Source organism: Moschus berezovskii, chromosome 10 (genome assembly GCF_049115385.1).
Source record: "Moschus berezovskii isolate FMDL1 chromosome 10, NW_MosBer_1.0, whole genome shotgun sequence".
Classification (NCBI taxonomy): domain Eukaryota; kingdom Metazoa; phylum Chordata; class Mammalia; order Artiodactyla; family Moschidae; genus Moschus; species Moschus berezovskii.
Window position 1 is genome coordinate 76,590,141 of NC_142469.1, and position 22,533 is coordinate 76,612,673.

Consider the following 22,533-nt stretch of genomic DNA (forward strand, 5'->3'; position numbering starts at 1 on the left):
ACACACTAGTAATGCTCAAAATTCTCCAAACCAGACTTTAACAGTACATGAACCATGAAATTCCAGATGTTCAAGCTGGTTTTAGAAAAGGCAGAGGAACCAGGGATCAAATTGCTGACATCTGTTGGATTATCAAAAAAGCAAGAGAGTTCCATAAAAACATCTATTTCTGCTTTATTGACTATGCCAAAGTCTTTGACTGTGTGGATCACCACAAACTGTGGAAAATTCTTCAAGAGATGGGAATACCAGACCACCTGACCTGCCTCTTGAGAAATCTGTGTGCGGGTCAGGAAGCAACAGTTAGAACTGGACATGGGACAACAGACTGGTTCCAAATAGAAAAGGAGTACATCAAGGCTGTATATTGTCACCCTGCTTATTTAACTTATTTGCAGAGTACATCATGAGAAATCCTGGGCTGGATGAAGCACAAGCTGGAATCAAGATTGCCGGGAGAAATATCAATAACCTCATATATGCAGATGACACCACCCTTGTGGGAGAAAGTGAAGAAGAACTAAAGAGCCTCTTGATGAAAGTGAAAGAGGAGAGTGAAAAATTTTGCTTAAAGCTCAACATTCAGAAAACTAAGATAATGGCATCTGGTCCCATCACTTCATGGCAAATAGATGGGGAAACAGTAGAAACAGTGACAGACTTTATTTTTGGGGGCTCCAAAATCACTGCAGATGGTAACTGCAGCCATGAAATTAAAAGACACTTGTTCCTTGGAAGGAAAGCTATGACAAACCTAGATAGCATATTAAAAAGCAGAGACATTGCTCTGCCAACGAAGGTCCATCTAGTCAAAGCTATGGTTTTTCCAGTAGTCATGTATGGATGTGAGAATTGGACTGTAAAGAAAGTTGAGCACCGAAGAATTGATGCTTTTGAACTGTGGTGTTGGAGAAGACTCTTGAGAGTCCCTTGGACTGCAAGAAGATACAACCAGTCCATCCTAAAGGAAATCAATTATAAATACTCATTGGAAAGACTGATGCTGAAGCTGAAACTCCAATACTTTGGCTACCTGATATGAAGGATTGACTCATTTGAAAAGATCCTGAGGCTGGGAAAGATTGAAGGTGGGAGGAGAAGGGGACGACAGAGGATGAGATGGCTGGATGGCATCACCGACTCAATGGACATGGGTTTGGGTGGACTCCGGGAGTTGGTGATGGACAGGGAGGCCTGGTGTGCTGTAGTCCATGGGGTCGCAAAGAGTCAGACATGACTGAGAGACTGAACTGAACTGACAACTCTTTCACTTAAAGTTATTTGTAAAGTGTTTAGACAAATTGGCTTTTTGGATGCTCAAAAATGAGTCAAAATTTTTGCTTTCAGAAAGATGGAATAGGCACATTTCTCCCTATTTCTCTTGAAAGTACAACTACAAGTCCTGGACATGATATTTATAGGAAACACAAGCAGACTCTGAAACGTGGAAAGAAGAAGGCAGACTGCCTAGGGACTTTGGGACACAGGAAAGAAAGATACATGGTGAGTTCTTTGGATTTTCTTTTAGTTTCATGTATCTCAGACCAGGAGCTGAAAGAACCATCACCCAGAAAAGCCCGTGAGTATAGATTAACCCACACACACACACACAAAGCCCTGACAAAAGTCTGCTCTTTCTAGCCAAAGAATAAGGAGAGGAGCAGCCTAGCAAAACAAAAACTTTTAGACAATAATTATTCTACTTCGGCCTCACGCCTAAGGATCCATCATCCATCAGGTTGAGTGGGGAGTCTAGACTCTACTTCTGTTAGGTTATAAGGTGTCAATTCCCCTGCTAGGATGGTGTCAGAGAATGCTGATGAAGGAACGAGAGCTTTCATCCCCTTTAGTACAAAACCCCTTCTTCATGGTATCAGCAATGGCCAGTGGAGGGCCTGGACTTCTACCCAGCCCCATAGAGAAGAGAACGTTTACTGGAGAGGCAGGCCTTTCATCAATGCCCGGCAGTAACAAGGTCACTCCCTTCCCTGTGGTGTTAGTGGAAGCCACATGGGGAGTAGAATCAAAGCAGTCCAACCCTGCCAGCCAGGGAAGTATCCATGGAGGCTGGGTGGGTACCTGGATCTCCTGGCTGTGGCCAGTAGTGATGAAGAGGCTCCTCACCTTTAATGGAGACCAAGTGGGGAACTTGAACTTCTTCCCCCACCTGGAGGTGGTCCCTCCCCTTCCTATGCTGGAATGGTGTCAATGAAAGCCAGCTAAAACAGAAAGCTTAAATAAGGGCTGGAGTCTCATAATGTAATACCCAAAATGAATGGGTTTCAATCCATAATCACTCATTATATCAAGAACTAGGAAGATCTCAAACAGTGGAAAAAGACAATAAATAGATACTGTATTTTGCTAGGGCTGCCATAACAGAATCTCAGCAACTGGATGGCTTAAACAACAGATATTTCTTTCTCAGAATTCTGGAGGCTAGAAGTCCAGGATCAAAGTGTTGGCAGGTTTGGTTTCTCCTGACAGCTCTCTCTTCGGTTTGCACATGGCCATCTTCTTGTTGTCTCCTCACATGGCCTTTATTTTATGCACACACACCCCTCGTGTCTCTTCCTCATCTTGTAAGGATACCATCATATTATATTAAGGCTCCACTCTATTAGCCTTTCCCAGGTGGAAGAGTGGTAAAGAATTGCCTGCCAATGCAGGAGATGCAGGAGACCGGGGTTCCATTCCTGGGTTGAGAAGATCCCCTTGAGTAGGAAATGGCAACCCACTCCAATATTCTTGCTTAGAAAATTCCATGAACAGAGGGGCCTGGTGGGCTACAGTCCATGGAGTTGCAAAGAGCAGGACAATCACCTCTCTGAAGACCTTATTTCTAAATACAGTCACATGGATTAGGGCCACCTATAAGACCTCATTTAACATTAATTACTTCCTTAAAGATCCTATTTCCAAATACAGTTACATTCTGAGGTGCTGGAGGTTGAGACTTCAACAAATAAATTTAGGAAGGCACTATCATCACATAATAGATGCCAACATTAAGATGTCAGAAATTTTACAGTTAATGACTAAAAATGCAGACATCAAAAAAAGCTTCAGTAAGCAGTTGAAACAAATAAAAAATGAAGCCTCAACAAAGAAATAAAAATCTCAACAATGCAAGAGAAGTTGTAAAGAAGAACCAAGTGGAAACTTTGTAAGCAAAAAATATAATAAAAATTTAAAATATAATATTTATATAAAATAAATAAAAAACTCAGTGCATGGATTCAACAGAAAATGGAAGAGTCAGAGAAAAGAATCAATGAACTGGAAGAAGGAACAGTAAAAATCTCCCAATGTGAGCAACAGAGAGAAAATAGAGTGGGAAAAAGTTCTAATTCTCAGGGACCTATGGGGCTACAACAAAAGATTTACCATTTGTTATTTTGGAGGTCTGGGAGAAGAGGAGAGAAAGAGTGAGTGAGACTGAAGAAGTACCCAAATAATAGTCGAAAAGCCCCCAGATTTGGCAAAAAGCCATATCTATAGATTTCAGAAGCTGAGTAAATTCCAAAAAGGGTAAGCACAAAGACATTTATACAAAAACATACCACATTTAGACTTCCGACTGCTAACTACAACTAGTAAATGACTAACTGTGCTCTTCTGCACATTTTGTTTATAGGAGGTTGGCAGTGCAGTGGTTGAAAAATGTATAAATTAAGATCAGGGGACCTGGTTTTGAACTTCAGATATGCTTTATCAACAGGCTCATCCTGGAGCAAATTACTGCATCTCTTTGTGTTTCAGATTTCTCATCTGAAAAATGGAGTAATAATATGCCCCCCCCGCCCACTCCCATAGAAGTGTTGTCAGAATTAAATGAGAAAATTTATGTAAAGTAATTGTCACACAGCAGGCACTCAATAAGTGTCATTTTCTTTCTCCTTCCCGACTCCTGACCTCTCTTAATCAATGAGAAGGCCAAGAGCACTAAAGTTGGAATGTCAAAGCCTTCAGACCAAACTAGCTGAGCTCCGATTCCAATTATGAGAAGATTCATCACACGTCCTAATTTCTTTGCCGTTAAAATGGTTATTTTTTCCTTCAGCTGATCCTTCAGCATACCTTTTTTCTTTTTTGTGGAAACAGTTTTAGCATCCTGGTTAAGAGGCTAATTTCTAAAGTCAGACAATCTAGGACTAGGCTCTCGGTCCACAATTCAGTTCAGTTCAGTTCAGTCGCTCAGTCATGTCCGACTCTCCGCGACCCCATGAATCACAGCACGCCAGGCCTCCCTGTCCATCACCAACTCCCAGAGTTCACTCAAACTCATGTCCATCGAGTCGGTGATGCCATCCAGCCATCTCATTCTCGGTCGTCCCCTTCTCCTCCCGCCCCCAACCTTTCCCAGCATCAGAGTCTTTTCCAGTGAGTCAACTCGTCGCATTAGGTGGCCAAAGTATTGCAGTTTCAGTTTCAGCATCAGTCCTTCCAATGAACACCCAGAACTGATCTCCTTTAGGATGGACTGGTTGGATCTCCTTGCAGTCCAAGGGACTCTCAAGAGTCTTCTCCAGCACCACAGTTCAAAAGCATCAATTCTTTGGCGATCAACTTTCTTCACAGTCCAACTCTCACATCCAAACATGACCATGGGAAAAACCATAGCCTTGACTAGATGGACCTTTGTTGGCAAAGTAATGTCTCTGCTTTTTAATATACTATCTAGGTTGGGCATAACTTTGCTTCCAAGGAGTAAGCGTCTTTTAATTTCATGGCTGCAATCAGCATCTGCAGTAATTTTGGAGCCCCCCAAAATAAAGTCTGACACTTTCTACTGTTTTTCCATCTATTTCCCATGAAGTGATGGGACCAGATGCCATGATCTTTGTTTTCTGAGTGTTGAGCTTCAAGCCGGTCCACAATTAAGTCAGTAAATTACTCAGGGTCCTTAAGACTCACTTTCCTCAAATGTGTTACAGGATACAAGTATTCCTATTGCCCTAGGGCTGCTGTCCTGATTAATGAGTTAGCATTCGTAAAGAGTTTGGAATTGTGCCTGACCTAGGGAAAGTGCTCATCAGGGACAGTAATTATCTGTTGGACAGATATGCATGGATTATCCTAACACCTGGGGACTGACCATACCTAGGAGCTACTTCTTCTCCACAGAATTAGCCTTAGAGCCTGATCCTCAAGCAGAGTTGCTGCCCCTGATCTTGCCTTTCCACCCTTCACCCCATACTCCTTCACTGGTGGAGAGTTTAATGTCTCAGCAAGTGGGCACACTTTGAATTTAAGTTCCAACTGATTTTGGTTAGAGGAAATGGCTGGATGGCATCACCGATTCTTTGGACATGAGTTTGAGTGAACTCTGGGAGTTGGTTATGGACAGGGAGGCCTGGCGTGCTGTGATTCATGGGGTTGCAAAGAGTCGGACACGACTGAGCGACTGAACTGAACTGAACTGATAGTGCACTAGGGTTCTCCAGAGAAACATAATCAATATGATATAGACATACAAACACCCACATATGGAGAAGTAGAGAGAAAGAGATAGATTTATTCTAAAGAATTGGTTTATGCATCACCAATTCAATGGACATGAGTTTGAGCAAACTCCAGGAGATGGTGAAGGACAGGGAAGCCTGGCGTGCTGCAGTCTACGGGGTTGCAAAGAGTTGGACATGACTGAGTGACTAAACAATGACAACAAATGTGAAGGCTGGCAAGTGTGAAATCTATAGGGCAAGTTGGTAGGTAGGGAATTCAGAGAGTTGGCATTGAAGTTTTGAGTCTAAAATCTGCAGTCTGGAAACTCAGGTAGGGTTTCTCTGTTGCAGTCTTAAGGTTAAATTCCTTCCTTCCTTCTTTGGGAAACCTCAGTCTTTGCTCTTAAGGCATTTGATTGGATGAGGCCCACCCCTGTCACGGAGAGTAATCTGCTTCACTCAAAGGAAGGAAGTGTTAGTCGCTCAGTCACGTCTGACTCTGTGCGACACCATGGATTGTAGCCCACCAGGCCCCTCTGTCTGTGGAATCCTGCAGGCAAGAATACTGGAGTGGGTTGCCATCCCCTTCTTCAGGAGATCTTCCCAACCCAGGGATTGAATCCTGGTTTCCTGTATTGCAGGCAGATTCTTTACTGTCTGAGCTAATTTCACTCAAAGTCGACCCTTTAAAAAGTTCAGTTCAGTCGCTCAGTTGTGTATGACTCTTTGTGACCCCATGGACTGCAACACACCAGGCTTCCCTGTCCATCACGAACTCCCAGAGCTTGCTCAAACTCATGTCCATCGAGTCAGTGACGCCATCCAACCATCTCATCCTCTGTTATCCCCTTCTTCTCCTGCCTTCAGTCTTTTCAAATGAGTCAGTTCTTTGCATCAGGTGGTCAAAGTATTGGAGTTTCAGCTTTAACATCTATCCTTCCAGTGAATATTCAGGACTGATTGCCTTTAGATTGGTTGGATCTCCTTGCAGTCCAAGGGATTCTCAAGAGTCTTCTCCAACACCACAGTTCAAAAGCATCAGTTCTTTGGTGCTCAGCTTTCTTGATAGTCCAACTCTTACATCCATACATGACTACTGGAAAAACCATAGCTTTGACTAGATGGACCTTTGTTGGCAAAGTAATGTCTGTTTTTTAATATGCTGTCTAGTTTAGTCATAAACGTTAATCACATCTAAAAGATACCCTCACAGCAACATCTAGACTGGTGCTTGACCAAACAGCTGGACAACATAGCATAATCAACCAACATATGAAAGTAGCTGTCCTCCCTCTTGGTCATCCCCGCACACCAGCCCCGAGTATCCTGTAACATGCATTGACCCTGAACTGCTGATTCGTTTCACATATGACAACATACATGTTTCAATGTCATTCATGTCAATGTATGGCAAAACCAACCAATATAATATTGTAAAATAAAAAAATAAATAAATAAAGATCAAAAAAAAAGTAGCTGTTACATATGGAGGAACTAATCTGACATTTATGCAAGCTATATGCCTTATTTAATGTTTGTGACAAATTACATGCTATTCTTCCAACTAGGTGACTACTTGAGGGCATAGTAATTTGTCCAAAAGTGCAATATTAGAATGAATGAGCCATTTCTGTAAAGAGTACAACATCATGTACAGTTACTCCCTGGGATCCACAGGGAATTTGTTCCATGACCTTTGAGGATACCAGAATCTGTGGATTCTCAATTCCCTTTTATAACGTGTCATGGGATTTGGTTAAAATCTATGCACTCCTCCCATATACTTTAAAATACCTCTAGATTATGATACCTAATACATTGTAAATGCTGTATCAATAGTAGCTGCACATAGCAAAATCAAGTTTTGTTCTTTGGAACTTTCTGAAATTTTAGGGGGAATATATTTGATTCACAGTTTGTTGAATCTGGGATGTGGAACCCAAGGCTATGGAGGGCTGAATAGTACTGTTATCTTACAGAATGTCAGCTGTCTGACTCTGCTGATATCAGGTAACTGTCTACTGCTGACTTAGTGCAATGATGAGGCCAACAGATGGTGCGCCTCTTGGGTTTGCAGCAAAAATACTTGATGGGTGATTTTCTTTTTCCTCCCATAAATGCACTGTCTACTTCAATTCCGGTGGAGACAATTTTCATTTCTTCAGTTATGTTGCATATTTAATTTTATTCTATGATGATTTTATGTTACTAATAGATCAGTGTTCTGGGCAGCTCCTAAGCTAATTCAGACTATAATTGGCTCTGTTGTAATAGACTCATTTGGCAAGTCTGACTAAAACACAAGGGTTATTAGTCCTTTCTGATAGGAGAAGCACCTCTGAATTTGAGCCATACCTGATCTATTTCACACGTGTCTAAGCTGAAAGCCTTAGGTTCCTGTCCTGGAGAGGGAACTACTTGATAGAATTCAGAAGGAGACCCTGTGAAGTCTTCATTTTTTCCCCTCTGATACAGAAAAGCCTTTAACAGACTTGAATGAGGTAATTTTAGTGAAAATTTACTGACCAAGAATTATGAGAAAACAAAATTATAAAATAATATACTTATCAATTTTATATGAGTACATCAGAGTGTTTTCATAGTTAATTAAGAGAGGTGAAATAGGGTTAGAGTCACCTAATCCAGATCCTTTGTTCTTAGATGATGAAGTCAAGCCTAGAAAGGTACTGTGTTTGTCAATTCATTCATTCATTGCCAGGCAGTGGCCTAAACAAGACAAAAACCAAGCGTCATGGTTTCCAGACAAGGACTTTTCCTACCATGTGCCATGTGAAATTATTCTTCAGTATATTTAGCCTTTTCTTTCTTAAAATTCCTTTAAGAATTAATTATAAAATGCAGCTTTGCTTCAAATTATAAAACTTTAGATGGAGGGCAGGAACATACAATCAAAATACTCAAGATGTTTATATTTTTCCATTGCTGCTTTTCCAAATGTTTTTATTCTCATGATTTGAGTCATTCCACTCAATACTTAGACTGCATCGATAGATGAGAAAGATCTGAGCTCTTCCACTGAACTCATTCATTCAACAAAGCTCCAAACAGTGTCCTAGCTACTGGGATTATAGAGATAAATAAGAAGTGATTTTTGCTGCAAATGGGGCTTTAATGAGTTGGAGAAAAGCACATAAAATCAAATATACTATATAGATGATGCAGTGAGCTTGGTAATAGGGGCCCAATATGAATAGAGGACCTTAACTCTGAATGAAAAAATAAATGCCTTCAAGAGTGCCTTCTTGCAAAGTACCATTTGAAACAGTCTAAGAGGATGAGTGTAGTTTACCAGGTGAGGGAGGGAGAGGCCTTCAGGGTATAAGGCAGGGCCCACAGGGAGATGCATAGAGAATGGCTGGACTGACAGACAAGAAGTTGATAAGGTGGGAGAAGAGGGTAGAGAGGGAGAGCTTGGAGTCAGAGGGGGAAGGTCTTAGGTTGCATGCAGAAGAGCACTTTTACTATGGAGGGTTTTATTGTGAAGGTAAGAATACATCTAATACCATATCCCATCTCAGAGACTTTCAAACTGAGGGGACAGGGCTTGACACAGTTAAGTTTACTTTTCTGAAAGATAATGCTGATCCTCAGCTACTTCAGCTCGAGATGAGATAAAATATTCCTGCTATGACAGTTGATGTAGGAACAAATATGTGAAAGTGCCTGGTAAGTTATACCTCAAGTTATCATGTGAAATTTTTATTCATGTCACATGATAGTAAAATCAAATGGTGAAACTTTCGTGAGAATGAATATTGGACAGACAGCACACTTCTGAACCTCCAAAGCATTTAGTCTTGAGGATATTTCTACCAGATTTTGCAGGACGTGACAAAGAAGGTAGCACTGATGTCTCTCTCAAAGTCACCTCGACTAAATAGAACCCTAATGTTCTACACTTGGCTTTAAATTAGGGTATTTACAAGAAACAGAATAGAAACTGTGTCTTCATTGGCTGTGAAACCTGTTTCAAACTTTGGCCATTAAATATCTCAGTTTTTTTTAAATTTGAGTAAATGCATTAAATTAACTAATCATCATACATCATGATCATACTCATTAGTATAAGTTAATATCAACTAAGGAAATAACAGAAGATACACATAAAGATTTGTATATTAGAATGCTCATTGGAGTGTTATTTATAATAAGGTAAAATTAGAATGACTTTAATACTTCTTTGTAGGAGTTGAAATTCAATTATGATTTGTTTACATGGTGAAATGTTTTTAATTATTGAAAATCATGACTTCAAAGGCTAATGATATGAAAAATTGTTCCTAAATTTAAGTGAAAAAAAAATGGTAGGGCATACTATTTGGTCCCTAGTTGAGGACTAAAAAAATAGTCAATTTTTACCTAAAGATTGAAAGGAATAGACCAGATTATAATGTTTAATTTTTTCTGAATAAAATTATTATAAAAGATTTTTCTTAAAAAATTTTATTTCAAACTTTAAAAAAAATTGTTCCTCATTCTATAATGAAGAAAAATAAGTACAGTTAAAAAAATATTTAAGTAACTTGTGCTAAGAAATTATTAGCCTTGATTATTCTTCTGTGGTTTATATTTTCATATTTTTGATGGGGTTTCTGCTTCAACTATTACTTCCAGTCTGGGAGATTTTACTCTAGTATTAATAACTAGAAGTTTCTGGGTTCCTCAACCCCATTTTCTCTGAAAGAAATGAGGGATCCTTGTAATTTCTCAGTACTTTACTGTCAATTGTTTTATTAATAAAACTAATTTTATTTAAAAAAACATTTAATCTGGCCTGCCAAAATATTCTGAGTGATATAAAACCAAACATGCTGAAGACACAAAAAAAGTTTAATATGTTATTTCTGCATATAAAGAGTTTTTAATTTGTATGGGAAGATTAAACATTCAAGGCACAACTAGGATGTAAGAATCATAATAATTTCATAAGATTAATAGTGATTTTCTAAGATTAGTCCACCACTCTAATTTGGTAGGTGGTAAAAATGAAGCTGAGAACATAAGTGATTTTTCCAGTATCACACAAGGATGCAGGAACAAGGACCCAGGTCTCCCAGTCCCACTGAACTGTAAAAATGCCATGTATTACAGAAAATCTAAGAGGAAACCCATGTCAGCCTCTGTGAAAGAGTGACAGGGAGAAGGGAAGAGGAAACTGGTTAATAACAATCTCCTGGGCTGTGACTCTTCTTTGGTAGGTGACAAGTCAGTGGAGTCCTTCAACCATTGAGACTACCCTCATTGGTTGTGTCCCACTGACTATAGCAGTGAGTCTCCTGCAACTCAGGAGATGCAGGAGACACAGGTTTGATCCCTGGGTTGGGAAGATCCCCTGGAGGAGGGCACTGGCAGCCCACTCCAGTGTTCTTGATTGGAGAATCCCATGGACAGAGGATCCTGGCTGGCTATAGTCCATGGGGTCGCAAAGAGTTGGACATGACTGAAGCAACTTAGTGCTCACACATAGTAGTTATATCTGTGATGTCAGACACTACATGATGTTTTCCATGTATATCACTTTTGTAAAAATAAAAATCAAACGTTCAATTGAACTGTGAATTAGGATGCTTTCAGTTGTAAGCAACAGAAACTCAACTCAAATCATAACAAAACAAAGAGGGAAGGAGTTTGTTGACACACAATTGGGAAGTCACAGGCTTTAAGACTGGCAGATTCTAGAAACCTAGATGCTGTTGTCAGGGCTCTGGTTACCTCTTTCCATCTCATCTTGTCTCTGCTTGACTTCATTCCTTGGGCAGGGGTTCCCCAGGTACTTGACAAGATAACTTCCAGATATCAAGACTCATACCTGACTGTTTAAGAACTCCTTGGAGATGTCTCCTTGGAAAGCTCTAGCAGAAAAGTCCCTGGAAAGAAAGATGCTTATTCTCAAGGCTCTGCATATGCTTGTCCCCAAGTCAGGCTCTTTTGGAAGAGAATCTGGTTCTTCGGGGATTCCTAACCACCTGTAAAGGATTTCCCTTGGTAAAGAGTTATCCTATTAATAGAATGGCTGGGAAAAAGGGAGAGGGTGCTCATCAGCTGTGCACTGTGGGATGTATTGCCTATGACCTAAGTACTGACCATGTAATATAGATGATAAATACAAAAGGAGAGAGAAGTGTAATAATAAGGCTGCTAGCTCAGTTTTCCCAGAGAATTTAGGTGATGGCACACCCTGGAAGTGTGAGAGTTTGTTGCTCAGTCGTGTCAGACTCTTTGTGACCCCATGAACTATCGTCTACCAGGCTCCTCTGTCCATGGACTTCTTCAGGCAAGAATACTGGAGTGGGTTGCCATTCTCTTCTCCAGGAGATCTTCCCAACCCAAGGGATTGAACCCAGGTCTCTTATATTGCAGGAAGATTCTTGACTCTCTGAGCCACCAGGGAAGCCCATTCTAGGGTAATACAAAATTCTGTTAATAATAGACTGTGCTGTGCTAAGTCGCTTCAGTCATGTCTGACTCTTTGAGACAATATCGACTGTGGCCTGCCAGGCTCCTCTGTCCATGGAGATTCTCCAGGCAAGAATACTGGGGTGGGTTGCCATGCCCTCCTCCAGGGGGCTTTCCCAACCCAGGGGTTGAATCCATATCTCTTGGATCTCCTGCCTTGGCAGGCAGGTTCTTTACCACCAGTACCACCTCAGTTCAGTTCAGTTCAGTCACTCAGTCGTGTCCGACTCTTTGCGACCCCATGAATCACAGCACGCCAGGCCTCCCTGTCCATCACCAACTCCCAGAGTTCACCCAAACTCATGTCCATTGAGTCGGTGATGCCATCCAGCCATCTCATTCTCTGTCGTCCCCTTCTCCTCCTGCCCTCAATCTTTCCCAGCATCAGGGTCTTTTCAAATGAATCAGCTCTTCGCATCAGGTGGACAAAGTACTGGAGTTTCAGCTTCAACATCCGTCCTTCCAGTGAACACCTAGGACTGATTTCCTTTAGGATGGACTGGTTGGATCTCCTTGCAGTCCAAGGGACTCTCAAGAGTCTTCTCCAACACCACAGTTCAAAAGCGTCAATTCTTTGGCGATCAGCTTTCTTCACAGTCCAACTCTCACATCCATACACGACCACTGGAAAAACCATAACCTTGAATAGATGGACCTTTGTTGGCAAAGTAATGTCTTTAATATGCTATCTAGGTTGGTCAAAGCTTTCCTTCCAAGGAGTAAGCATCTTTTAATTTTATGGCTGCAATCAGCATCCGCAGTGATTTTGGAGCCCCCCAAAATAAAGTCTGACACTATTTCCACTGTTTCCCCATCTATTTGCCATGAAGTGATGGGACCAGATGCCATTATCTTAGTTTTCTGAATGTGGAACTTTAAGCCAACTTTTTCACTCTCCTCTTTCACTTTCATCAAGAGGCTTTTTAGTTCCTCTTCACTTTCCGGAAGCCCTAATAATAGACTTAATGAAGTATAATGGAAAAGGAAATCTCCTTTTAAGAAAACTCACACTATATTCACAGAGACAATATTTTATGACATGTGTTTCTAGGGGTAGTTGTAGTGACCAGGGACTTCCCTCATGTCTCAGATGGTAAAGAATCTGCCTGCAGTGAAGGAGACCTGGGTTCGATCTCTCAGTTGGGAAGATTCCCTGGAGAAGGGAATGGCTACCCACTCCACTATTCTTGCCTGTAAGATTCCATGGATAGAGGAGCCTGGTGACTAAGTGGTAAAGAATATACTGTCAGTTCAGGAGACCTGGGTTCAATCCCTGAGTCAAGAAGATCCGCTGGAATAGGAAATGGCAACCCACACCCGTTTTCTTGCCTGGATTATCTCATAGCCCGAGGAGCCTGAAGGGCTACAGTCCCTGGGGTTGAAAAGAGTAGGACATGACTGAGCACGTATGCAGTATGTAATGACTAACCCAGTTCACCTGCAGTTATTAGGAACAAGATACTTTTTTTTTGGAACAGACACTTAGATTGGAGTCTACAAGGCAGAGTTTTGATAGCAAAGCTCTTTAGATAATGACTCCAGAGACTAATACAGTTAATGGAGATTTTAATTAGGCAGCATAATTTCTAAAAGCAGTAGAAAAAAAAAAGCCCTTGGCATTACCTGTAAGTGAAAGCAAATTTTCTTATCACCAATGTGGTAGTTGCAGAATTTATCACAATAATAATTCCTCCTGACATTTGCATCCTGCTTTCCACTTGTCATATATTAACTCGGTTGATCTTTATAATATTCCCAGGAAGCAGGCATTATTATAACTGTTTACATTTTATAGATAAGAAAACTGAGGCATAGAGAGGTCACACAGCTAATGAAAGGTGGACTTGAATCCTCCCATTGGTGTTTTTCCATATACGTAACAGGAAGAAAACAGGTCTGATGAGAGCGAACTGAATTTGAATCCTGCCTTCACTACCTACTAACTAGGTAACTATGTCATTTTGACCCTCCTTTTCTCAGAAGTAAAAAAGTGATAATCATATCTAACATTATGGGTGTGATGTTAAAAATCATCTCTCCAAAACCACAATGAGGCACCATTTCACGCCAGTCAGAATGGCTGCTATCCAAAAGTCTACATGCAGTAAATGCTGGAGAGGGTGTGGAGAAAAGGGAACCCTCTTACACTGTTGGTGGAAATGCAAACTAGTACAGCCACTATTGAGAACAGTGTGGAGATTCCTTAAAAAACTGGAAATGGAACTGCCATATGACCCAGCAATCCCACTGCTGGGCATACACACTGAGGAAACCAGAATTGAAAGAGACACGTGTACCCCAATGTTCATTGCAGCACTGTTTATAATAGCCAGGACATGGAAGCAACCTAGATGTCCATCTGCAGACGAATAGATAAGAAAGCTGTGGTACATATACACAATGGAGTATTACTCAGCCATTAAAAAGAATACATTTGAATCAGTTCTAATGAGGTGGATGAAACTGGAGCCTATTATACAGAGTGAAATAAGCCAGAAAGAAAAACACTAATGCAGTATACTAACACATGTATATGGAATTTAGAAAGATGGTAACGATAACCCTGTATGCAAGACGGCAAAAGAGACGCAGATGCTTAGAACAGTCTTTTGGACTCTGTGGGAGAGGGTGAGGGTGGGATGATTTGGGAGAATGGCATTGAAACATGTATATTATCATATGTGAAACAAATTGCCAGTCCAGATTCGATGCATGAAACAGGATGCTTCATGGGAAGGGAAGGGAGGTGGGAGGTGGGAGGGGATTTCAGGATGGGGAACACATGTACACCTGTGGCGGATTCATGTCAATGTATGCAAAACCAACACAATATTGTAAAGTAATTAGCCTCCAATTAAAATAAATACATTTATAGTTTTTAAAAAATGAAAAAAAAAATAAAAAATAAAAATCATCTCTCATCTGAGGTACTCTGTGGGTTTTCTTTCCCCAACTCCACGTCCTTAAGTTTAGCCTTGAGATGGAAGTGGGGAAGAAGAAGGAATACAGGCTGTCCTGGTGTGGGTGTAGCAAAGGAAGACTCTCTCATGGGAAAGGGAAGTAAAAATTTACATTGCATCTTCTGGCTTGAGGGGTTAAAAAGGGAAATGGAAGTGGAGGGAAAGGTCAGAAGCAAAGTTTTCCTTTTCTTCTTCCATCTTCTTAGGGTGGAAGGGATGTGGGTGAGCCCAGAGACTGAAGGTCTTCTGTCTGCCTCCATTTACTTTCATACTGGAAGGAAATCCCCCTGAAAGTTGGTCTAGCCCTGTCCTGAGTGATCCTATCAAAGAAGTTTGTACCCAGTGTATTCAGGCAAAGCCCCTAGGCTACTCATGGTGGGAAGATGTGTGGCTGGGAATCTTAGTAGTCTCCCCAAAACTGAGGATTCCAGGTGGACAGAGGTGCATAGGAGTCAGAGGTGGAGATTTAGATTTGGAAATTCTACATCTAATTGAATATGTTTGCTTGTCCTTGTGAAAATAGATTTCTGTTTTTATTAGTGAATTTTCTCTTTTAGAAAATCTTTTGGGGGGCATTATTTCTTCACTCTGAAAACAAGAAATTCCATAATGTCCTTCAGAAGGATTGACTCAGTTCAGTTCAGTCGCTCAATCATGTCCGACTCTTTGCGACCCCATGAACCACAGCACGCCAGGCCTCTCTGTCCATCACCAACTCCCAGAGTCCACCCAAACCCATGTCCATTGAGTTGGTGATGCCATCCAACCATCTCATCCTCTGTCGTCCCCTTCTCCTCCTGCCCTCAGTCTTTCCCAGCATCAGGGTCTTTTCAAATGAATCAGCTCTTCGCATCAGGTGGACAAAGTACTGGAGTTTCAGCTTCAACATCCATCCTTCCAATGAACACCTAGGACTGATCTCCTTTAGGATGGACTGGTTGGATCTCCTTGCAGTCCAAGGGACTCTCAAGAGTCTTCTCCAACACCACAGTTCAAAAGCATCAATTCTTTGGCACTCAGCCTCCTTTGTAGTCCAACTCTCACATCCATACACAACCACTGGAAAAACCATAGCCTTGACTAGATGGACCTTTGTTGGCAAAGTAATGTCTCTGTTTTTTAATGTGCTGTCTAGGTTGGTCATAACTTTTCTTCAAAGGAGTAAGCGTCTTTTAATCACTATCTGCAGTGATTTTGGAGCCCAGAAAAATAAAGTCAGCCACTGTAGCATGGAATAAATAGTAGGTTATAAGGCAGGACAAAGGATACACACTTTTAAGACTCGTACTGTGTGATTTCATTTATATGTGGAATCTAAAAAACACCAAACTCCTAGAAACAGAGGACTGGTGGTTGCCAGAGGGGAAGAGAGGGAGGTAGGGGAAAATGTGAAGGTATCTAAAGGTACAAACTTCCAGTTACAAAGTAAATAAGTTCTGAGAATGTTACATACAATGTGGAGACCATGGTTAATAAAACTGTATGGTATATTTGGGGGCTTCCCTGGTGTCTTAGATGGTAAAGAATCGGCCTGCAATGGAGACCTGAGTTCAATCCCTGGGTCAGGAAGTTCCCCTTGAGAAGGAAATGGCAACTCACTTCAGTGTTATTGCCTGGAGAATCCCATGGGCAGAGGGGCTTGGCCAGCTATAGTCCATGGATTTGTGAAGAGTAGGATACAACTGAATGACTAAGTACACACACTGTATATTTGAAAATGGCTGAGAGAGTAGGTCTTAAAACTTCTAGTCACAAGGAAAAACAACATGTTTTTCTGATGTTAACAGAGTGATGATATTCACTAAGACCTACTGTGGTGATCATTTTGCAACATATATATATAAAATCATTATGTCATTATGTTCTATTCTGTAAACTAATACAATGTTATGTGTCAATTATATTACAGGAAAAGGGGGAAAAGAATACATGGGGCTTCCCAGGTCGTGCAGTGGAAAAGAATCCACCTGCCAATGCAGGAGACGCAAAATACGTGGGTTCGATTCCTGGATCTGGAAGATCCCCTAGAGTAGGAAATGGCAACCCACTCCAGTATTCTTGCTTGGAAAATTCCATGGACAGAGAAAGCCTGGCAGAGTGGCAGTGAGTGGGATTGCAAAGTCAGAAACAACTGAGCACATAACACAAAAACAACGATGTTCTTTACAATCAGTTATAGTGATTTAGTGCCTTTGTGTGGAAGGCAGTGATGCTGTTTCCAAAAAAAAAAAAAGTCGTTATACTTCTACCTCTGCTCTGATGGCTCTGCATTTTCCTCTAAGGACTGCTGTGCCCAGGTTCTAGTGGGAATGGTTTGTACGTAGTTAGATTGTCAGAGTCATCAAGTCAAAAATCCAAACAATTTCCAGCAGACAATATTTTAAATATGTGTGTCTTTCCAGACTTCACTTTAACAAAGTATGGTTCCTTTGGCCAGACCCTGTCATTCACAGACAAAAATTGTTCATCTTTTGAACATGATCTCTACTCTCAGTGTATGTTCATTGATGGCAGAGTTTCTTTACCTCATCAAGGTGGCCATTTGGGGCTGAATAATTCTTCCTGTGGAGATCTGGTGTGTCCATGGTAGAATGTGTAAATAGCATCTCTGGCCTTCACTCAGGCTTCCCAGATGGCGCTAGTAAAGAACCCACTTGCCAATGCAGGAAACATGAGACATGGATTCAATCCCTGGGTTGGTAAGATCCCCTGGAGGAGGGCATGGCAACCCACTACAGTATTCGTGCCTGGAGAATCTCATGGACAGAGGAGCCTGGCAGGCTATGGTCCATAGGGCCACACAGATGCAACTGAAGTGACTTAGCACACATGCATAGCCTTTACTCATAGAAGCCAGTAGCAACAATCACAGTGTCTCCAGACATTACTAAATGTCCCATGGCATGGAAGAGAATAGGTGCTTGGAGGAGGGTACAAAGTCATTGGATTGAGAATCACTGAAGCACAGTGACACCTGTGTGCTCTTGATCACATATAGTTCATTGACTATCATCTTTGCTGGGGGGCCCCCACCCACCCGTGACCCAGCCTCAGCCTTCATAGAGCTTTAGCCAGTAATTCAAGAGAGCTTGGCTAGCAGGTGGTTGTGGGTGTAGATGCCTGTGATGTGGGTGCAGTGTGGAGAAGAGGGTAGAGTCCCAGCTTCTAGCAAAGTCCATATTTGCTTCCTCTCTGCAGAATTCAGTTAATTATGGTAGAATTACCATGATAATCCAGGAATTTTCCTCCCCTTGTTACCTCAGTTAGCCCTTAAAAAAACTACATTTTCTTCATTCCAGTGTGCGGTGCAAAGACTCATTTTTAACACGTGCCACGACATCAACAAGATGGGGAAGTGCTGTCCCAGCTGGTTAGAAGGATGTCTTTCACACTCAGAGCTCAATGCCAAGTGTGTTGAAAATGCAGGTTCCTGGCTATCATCCTAAACGTACTACAGTACGATCTCCTGTTAGGAGACGTGGGAATCCACATTTTTAAAAATTTGCTGATCTAGAATTTTCTATAGTATGAAAAAGACATTTCTACTTTTCTTCACAGTCCAGTGACCAAAACCAAAACCACGGGAGAGTAATGAACAAAGAGAGGTCCCCCCAGGGTTTTCTTGACCTCTAGTTTCTAAGGGAGTACTTGCTCCAGAGAGGAAGGAAAAATCATTTCCCCTTCCTTCCTCCGTCCACTGGAGGGAGGGCGTCATCACTTCCCAATAAAAATCTGAAGAGATGGGGACTCTCACCCAGAAATGACTTGTTGGTTATTTGATTCAATTTCCCTCCCCAAATCAATACACTGGGTTGTACACATTTGTAACCTTTATTTCCTCTTGAAAATTAATGTGCTTGACTCAACTAGTTAAAAAATGAGAACTGACACAAACAGCTGAGTTCATTTAAGATGTTTCCTTTTTATTTCTATTTGAAAGAAAACTTTCAGCAGATCACCTTTGTGGCAGTTGAAGGCCAACATAAGTTTAAACAGCAGGTTGCTTACCTTTAAGAATCTAAGACTTCCTGGTGCCTGGGCCAACAAAGCCTGGCTGTGAGTTGGCAGGCAGCTGCAAGCATGGGACTCTATCAGTTTCCCGCACAGAAGGCGGATACCTGCTGTTGGGGAAGATGTGACCAATTCAAATCCAACCTGGTGGGGGGACGCTGAGGATGGGCTCATAAATTGTCAGTTGATCCTATACCCTGCTATTCACCATGGCCCCCTGCCCAGTCCCTGGCCATTTATCTGCATTGCATACCACCTACTTGGGCAATAGCAGATTGTTAATTTTCCAAAGGGGAAAAAAGTAATAGCGCACTGTGAAAATCTCTGTTGACTGTTCAAAAGCCATGTTTGATTTCTCAAGCCTCAGCTTTTGTGCAGGTTTATCATTTTCTCAGTGGGGACAAGGCTGCTTAGATTACCAAAGGATTTTTGTCCTGGATCCAGTGCAGGTATACTTGGGATTATAACTAGGGACACCAGCCAACAAAGTGAGATGAGAAAGTCTGAATGGGCATAGTGATCTTGTCATTTGCTAATTCATTCAATAAATCTGTTGCTTGAATAGTGATTATGTGACATACTCTGTGCTGAGTGCTGGAGACACAACGGAAACCGGACTGGGTTTCTGCCTTCATTGTGCTCATTGATATTATTTAATCATACAAATAGGTGTATCAACACAGGTGTGCATGGAAATGTAGGAGACCTCTTCAGGGAATTGGCCAGACCCAGGGGCCAGACCGCACAAGTTCACATTTAGTTTTAGGTTTTTTGCTACAAGCAAAGAGCTTATGAAAATGTGAGACAATCATATTTGTTTTAGCTCACTCTGTGCTCATGAACAGAAGCCCAGGTACACTTTAGGACTTGCTGTTTGACTTGTGTTTGATGCAGAGTTGGAGAAATTATGATAATAATGTCCTTTAAAAAATAAAAAATGCTGACAGTCAACATGTTAAATCATCTTGTCACCTTCAGCAGATGAAATGAACTAAAGGTATGAATTCAGATATAGAAATTACTTTTATCTTGGTTTATGTGGGCTTCACTGGTGGCTCAGTTGGTAAAGAATCTGCCTGCAATGTGGAAGACCTGGGTTGGGAAGATCCCTTGGAGAAGGGAACAGCTACCCATTCCAGTATTCTGGCCTGGAGAATCCCATGGACTGTAGAGTCAGACAAAACTGAGTGACTTTCACTTTCATTTTCATACTCTACATGCAGTACTTATTAAATACAGATGTTGTTGCTGTTCAGTTGTTCAATCGTGTCTGACTCATTTTGACCCCATGGACTGCAGCACATCAGGCAGAATTTGCTCAAACTCATGTCCATTGAGTCAGTGATGCCATCCAACTGTCTCATCCTCTGTTGCCCCCTTCTCTTTCTGCCTTCAATCTTTCCCAATATCAGGATCTTTTCCAATGAGTCAGCTATTCACATCAAGTGGCCAAAGTATTAGAGTTTCAGCTTCAGCATCAGTCTTTCAAATGAATATTCAGGGTTGATTTCCTTTAGGACTGACTGGTTTGATTTCCTTGCTGTTCAAGGGACTCTCCAGAGTCTTCTCCAACACCACAGTTCAAAAGCATCAATTATTCAGCAGTCAGCCTTCTTTATTGTCCAACTCTCATATCCATACATCAGTTCAATTCAGTTCAGTTCAGTTTCTCAGTCGTGTCTGACTCTTTGCAACCTCATGAACCACACCAGGCCTCCCTGTCTATCACCAACTCCTGGAGTTTACTTAAAATCATGTCCATTGAGTCAATGATGCTATCCAACCATCTCATCCTCTGTCATCCCCTTCTCCTCCTGTTTTCAATCTTTCCCAGCATCAGGGTCTTTTCAAATGAGTCAGTTCCATACATGAGTCATATCCATACAGGACTACTGGAAAAACCATAGCTTTGATTAGATGGACCATTGTCGGCAAAGTGAAGTCTTTGATATTTAATATGCTGTCTAGGTTCAGCATAGCTTTTCTTCCAAGGAGCATGTGTCTTTTAATTTCATGGATTTGGTCACTGTCCACAGTGATTTTGGAGACCAAGAAAATAAAGTCTATCACTGTTTCCATTTTTTCTCTATTTGCCATGAAATGATGGAACCAGATGCCATGGTCTTAGCTTTTTTGAATGTTGAGTTTTAAGTCAGTTTTCTCACTCTCCTCTTTCACCTTCATCAAGAGGCTTGTTAGTCTCCCTTTGCTTTCTGCCATTAGGGTGGTGTGTCACCCTATCTTAGTCACATGGATCACAGCCTTGTCTAACTCAATGAAACTAAGCCATGCTGTGTAGGGCCATCCAAGATGGACAGGCCATAGTGGAGAGTTCTGACAAAATGTGGTCCACTGGAGAAGGGGATGGCAAACCACTTCAGTATTCTTGCCTTGAGAACCTCATGAACAGTATGAAAAGGCTAAAAGATAGGACACTGAAAAATGAACTCTCCAGGTTGGTAGGTGCCCAGTATGCTACTGGAGATATGTCAGTGGAGAAATAGCTCCAGAAAGAATGAAGAGATGGAAGCAAAGAAAAAACAACACCCAATTGTGGATGTGACTGGTGATAGAAGCAAGGTCTGATTCTGTAAAGAACAATATTGCATAGGACCCTGAAATGTTAGGTCCATGGATCAAGGCAAATTGGAAGTGGTCAAACAGGAGATGGCAAGAATGAGTGTCAACATTTTAGGAATCAGCAAAGTAAATGGATTTGAATGGGTGAATTTAACTCAGATGACCATGTATCTACTACTGCGTGCAAGAATACCTTAGAAGAAATGGAGTAGCCCTCATAGTCAACAAAAGAGTCTGAAATGCAGTACTTGGATGCAATCTCAAAAATGACAGAATGATCTCTGTTCATTTCCAAGGCAAACCATTCAATATCACAGTAATCTAAGGCTATGCCCCAACCACTAATGTTGAAGAAGCTGAAGTTGAATGGTTCTATGACAACCTACAAGATCTTCTAGAACTAACACCCAAAAAAGATGTTCTTTTCATTATAGGGGACTGGAATGCAAAAGTAGGAAGTCAAGAAATACCTGGAGCAACAGGCAAATTTGGCCTGGAATGAAGCAGGGCAAAGGCTAATAGAGTTCTGCCAAGAGAACGCACTGGTCACAGCAAACACCCTCTTCCAACAACACAAGAGACTTTACACATGGACATCACCAGATGGTCAATACTGAAATCAGATTGATTATATTCTTTGCAGCCAAAGATGGAGAAACTCTATACAGTCAGCAGAAACAAGACTGGGAGCTGACTGTGGCTCAGATCATGAACTCCTTATTGCCAAATTCAGACTTAAATTGAAGAAAGTAGGGGAAACCACTAGACCATTCAGGTATGACCTAAATCAAATCCCTTATGATTATACAGTGGAAGTGAGAAATAGATTTAAGGGGCTAGATCTGATAGACAGAGTGCCTGATGAACTATGGATTGAGGTTCATGACATTGTACAGGAGTCAGGGATCAAAACCATCCCTAAGAAAAAGAAATGCAAAAAAGCAAAATGGCTGTCTGAGGAGGCCTTACAAATAGCCGTGAAAGGAAGAGAAGCGAAAAGCAAAGAAAAAAGGAAAGATATACCCATTTGAATGCAGAGTTCCAAAGAATAGCAAGGA